Raw genomic sequence first — 5,000 nt, forward strand, 5'->3', positions numbered from 1 at the left:
TGTATTCTCCTCCGTCGCCGACTGGGAGAGTTTGTGACACTCCGTCCACTGATCTGGTTCTGATCAGGGAGTGCATGCAGATAGATAGATCGATCGATAGCCCGATAGACAGATGGAGATATAAATAGATAGAGAGATATATATAAATAGTGTAAGTGTAATGCGATTTGCAAAGGTGATACGAAAAAAAAACTATCTATTTCCTGGAGACCTAAAAAAAGGAAGGCAAATGATAGGCTTATAGGCTGATGATTGAACAGGTAACTAGAGCAATAGATGGCGTGAGTAACTTTTCTGTTTTCTTTGTCTATTAATCTTTTAGGTCCCTCTCTGAACAGTTCTCTATCATTCCCTTTTACTTTTTCTGCCTGTCTCTGTCTCTTTTCTCTCACACACACACACACACTCATACTTACGTTCTTATTCTCCCTACCTCTTTCTCTCCTGACTACACAAACAGACACACTCGCATATTATCCCCAGAACAGGACGTCTAGTTGATACGGCAGTGGCAGTTTGGCAAGATCCCCGTGACATGTGACAAAGCGAACTGTGAGATCGAGCGCATGAGAGAAGCATTGTCAGAAGGATCTATCAAAAACATTAAATATCTTCTTGAAAAGTATACAATGGCTAAAAAAGGGCCCACTAACGTGCATTTATACATACATACATGCATATATATATATATATATATATATATATATATATATATATGTAAATATATGTGTATATAAATACATGTAAGTACATATTTACACATATATGTATATCCATACATACATACATAAATATACATATATACATACACAAGCACATACACACACACACACACACACACACACACACACACACACACACACACATACACACACACACACACACACACACACACACATACACACACAAGGCGTACACATACACACGTATAAACATATACATATATGCATATACAGATTCAAAGAGACAGATACAGACAGATATATACTTCGATGACTGTCGTAAGTCACATAGGCGAATGTTAGTGTAATTTTACTTTCTGTTTAATTTTTTACCTCTCCCAGATCGCCTTCCTGTATTTCGTCCTGAGCACAGCCGCTAGCACTAACCAATTTATCAACCTGTGACATCACGGCAGGTGAGGCACCACGGTATGAAATGAGCTAGTGGTTGCGCTTGGGCCGTGGTAGTGTCGGCATAAGAGAAAACTTGTGCGTTGGGTACCCCCCTTAGGCCTTGCTCCTTATGTAGTATGAAATAGTATGTGTGTGTGTGTGTGTGTGTGTGTGTGTGTGTGTGTGTGTGTGTGTGTGTGTGTGTTATTTATACTATGCTTAATTATGCATATCTAAGTCCGGCAGAATGAAACTAAAAGTAGTGTAATGATATGAGTCCAACTTGAAGTAGTCTGCGAGCGAGCATTTAACACGTATGAAGAGCTTGAGAGTCTTGAGTAACGGTTCTACGAATCACAAGAGTGCGAGAGAGACTACGAATGAGTGTGAACATTGAAGGAGTGTGAGACAGCGTGAAGTTTGAGGTTGAGCAGAGAAAGGAGCGAGGCCTTAGTACGAAGGAATTTTAAAGTTGCGCATGAGAGCTGTCACCATGTGTCTGGGGAGGTGTTGGAAGATATGCCGAGCGGTGTACGGAAAGTGTAAAGTGATATGCAAAAGGTGGAACGGAAACGCAATCTATTTCCTGGAAACCAAAAAAACAAAGACAAAAAGTAAGGCTAGTGCAAGTGCGGGTTCGATCACGTCGAGTGTGAAGCAAGTGCGGGTTCAACCATACGAACGTCAAGTGCAAAGTGCTGGGTTAACTACACTTTCACTTTAACTATAGCTATATATCTAATGTGAAGTGCAGGTTTAAATCTACCTAAGTCAAATTCCCTTTGGCTTTAGCAATATGACAATTACGTAATATCATAAACGCAAAAGATAAACATCAAATGAACAAGGTAACATTTGCGACAACACTCAAATTCTGAGCTTCGTATAGAGGTAATTGTCAATCAAGAGTATGAATGTGTTTTGAGGATGAAGCAGATGAGTGTCAATTGTGTCTTTGTCTGTGATTTTACTTTTTATTGTGTAAGGAATCGGCTCCTTTAAAGGATTGGATTTTTTATGTATATATACATCAGAAAATAGAGGGGGTTTGGGGGAGTGACATTTTATCTTATAAATCCTAAATTACTTTATGTTTATATTCATAAGACAAAAATAACAGCTAATCATAATCATTAGAGATATATAAGCCTGATTTTAAGTGCAACTCATATGACCTTGATTATGAGAAGCGAGATATATGTAAAACTCAACCGCTTGATTGCGAGAGACAAGGATGAAAAAAGAAAATGCAAATAAAAAGTATTTGATCCTTTTTACATAGATTATTTCGCTTTACATACGGCCAATGAGGCACATATAAAATGTTAATGCATATTGCAAATGAAAACAGAATCACTTTGTTTTTCCATGCATACGTGATTAGTATGTACATCTGGTAATATAAATATGTGGATATTGCTTCATAAATACACTGGAAAAACATAGGATTCGCACATGTATGAAGATATACTATTAATTTTGTCTACACCGAAATCTATTTGATATGCGCTAAAAAAATAGTTTCATATATTCATGATCTAGAAAAGCATTGCCAACAAGGGGTAGGTTAAGCATCTTTATTCTTTAAGTTGATTCTAAGGAATAAGAAAATATGATGTAAAAGTAGCTCATCTGTCTAAAAAAATATGTTTAAATATGTTTAAAAGCCATTTTGAATGTGTTAAGAAATTCTATTCCATGTATGATTTCATTTTTTATCGTCTAATAAGTTTGCTTTTGTGGCAATCTGGTTTATATTGAGAAAAAAAAGCACAGCCCTTGGTCTGTTGGTTTGAAATACACCCAAGAAATCCATATTTACCCTTAGGATAATCCTGAAACGAAAATTCAACTTCTGTCACCTGGACCCTTGGGTCTCACTGTGTGTGTGAGCGGCTGGCACTGACCATAGACTGTTGGGCCTTCACGTATTACACACAGACACACACACAGACTTTAACACTTCTGTTTTTCTTTCTGAGCTTTGATGTCTGTGTGTGTGTTTATACGTGACGGAGAGCGCGATCGCCCCTAACGAACGATTAAAGCTCCAAGGCCTTGGTTTCAAGACAAGACTAAAAAGGGGATTTTTTCTAGGACCTGGCCACTTGGCGCCCCTTTTACTTTTATTCCTCTTTTCTTTTTAACCCTTACGACCTGGCAACAAGTTGTGTGCTGCGGTCGAGTGCTGGAGCTTTAATTGCAGATTCTTGGACAAAACTTGAGGAAGGCAGAGGCAGGCACGGGAATCGTAAGTCACGTCGGTCGAGGCTTGTGGTCGCGCACAACGCAAAGGTCACTGAAGGAAGATAACGGTGATTGGTCGAGTAACCTCTTCTTTCCCTTTCCCCTCTCGGTGGCAGTGGACACAACTCTATTTATTCTTTTTTCTAGACAAAACTTGGCATTGCTAACATCACTGTGAAAGAATGGGAGACTACTTTGCACTTGCACGATTCACAGGGGTAATATTCCTTTCTTCTGCGATGTAGTTTTGTGATGAATTACTTCGATTGACACATCGACAGCATCAGCAGCAGTTTCTCCGCCTTACACGTCACTCCGAACTGATAATCTTACACTTCTGGAGACATCAGGCGTCAATATGAATTAGGGAATAATTATCATTCCGCTGATGCGCTAACTCGCATCCGCTGGCAGTGAAGGGTTAATTGGATAATGCAGATGCGAATTTCAAGCAAAGACTCGCGAGGAGAGGCAGAAGCTTGTCTTAGGGGGTACGGCCGGCGCTGATCTCTGCTTGAGAAAAGTTCATCTCGTGCTTAATGACTTGTGCCTAGTGGAATCTCTCCTCATTATTGCTGGGAAGAGATATACTGAGGCTGGGTGTGGAGTTACACTGATTTATGATAGATAAATATATTACCTCTAGGGTTGATACTATATTATCGGCGGGCCTCTGGTTATGAAATCTATTTAAGCAGGTATAAAGCTAGAAATGTGTTCTTTGTGATATGATCTCTTATAGGATGATCTATCTGAAAAAGGCTCTTCTTGATTGTCTGTTCTACTGCTCGCCGCTCCTTTCCCTCAGGATAAAAAGGAGAGAAGCCGATGAATAAGAGAGAGACAGAAAAGGGGAAGACGCACGCAGCAGCTGGCGATCGGGATACAGATGATGATGATGCCTCCAGATCTTGATGTATGCACGTGTGTCTACCAGCAGACAGAGCGGTATCAAGTACGATCCCACTCCATGCGCTTCCGAAGTCGGGGGTTTTATCTTCTCTGTTTCGCAGGGAAGGTAAGTGGGGTTCGTTGGGGCTCAAGCAGACGAACCTCACAGGCTGTGCGAGAGAGAAAGAGTTTGACACTTGGTGCCACCCGTCGCTTCAGGCTGATGTGATCGTGCGCGGCTTTCAGTGGGTGAATTTTCATTGGTTTGTAAAAAAGAAGCTCATCGTAACCCTGAGAACGAGTGATTACTTCCACCTATTGTGTTAATATTTTTTGTTGGTGTATCACTATTTTTTGTTGTATCACAGTAGGATCACAGGTAAAGTCTACACGCTCTTTTGATCGCCGTTAAAGCATCCGTTTTGTTTGTTGTTATATTCCAACGTTTATTTTAGGGCACTATTCACAGGCACAGGTGTAAAAATCGACACAAAAGAAGGCAAATCCACTTCCTTGACAGAATTTATCTCTCTAAAAACAGTGGCAACACACGTCAGAAAATGATCCCTCCAAAAATATTTAGCTGTGCTGCTGCCTCCGCACTTGATTTATCTCTGCGATGATCGTACTGCAAACAACGGCCGAGTTTCTGTTTCTATATATAAATCGTAGCCTCAGGTTAATTCCTTTTTTGCCAAGAAATTAACGGATGGATGGTATGCAAATATCTGCGATTTCTAAGAGTTT

The 5,000-nt window shown here is 40.0% G+C and overlaps 1 protein-coding gene across 5 annotated transcripts in view; it reads right to left on the bottom strand.

Moving 5' to 3' along the window:
• The window catches only part of LOC125034505 (band 7 protein AGAP004871-like), a 434,532-nt gene that overhangs the window by 220,154 nt on the left and 209,378 nt on the right, over positions 1–5,000 (bottom strand). The gene's annotated exons all lie outside the window — the stretch shown is intronic.

The sequence above is a fragment of the Penaeus chinensis genome, chromosome 18 (genome assembly GCF_019202785.1).
Source record: "Penaeus chinensis breed Huanghai No. 1 chromosome 18, ASM1920278v2, whole genome shotgun sequence".
In the NCBI taxonomy this organism is placed as follows: Eukaryota; Metazoa; Arthropoda; class Malacostraca; order Decapoda; family Penaeidae; genus Penaeus; species Penaeus chinensis.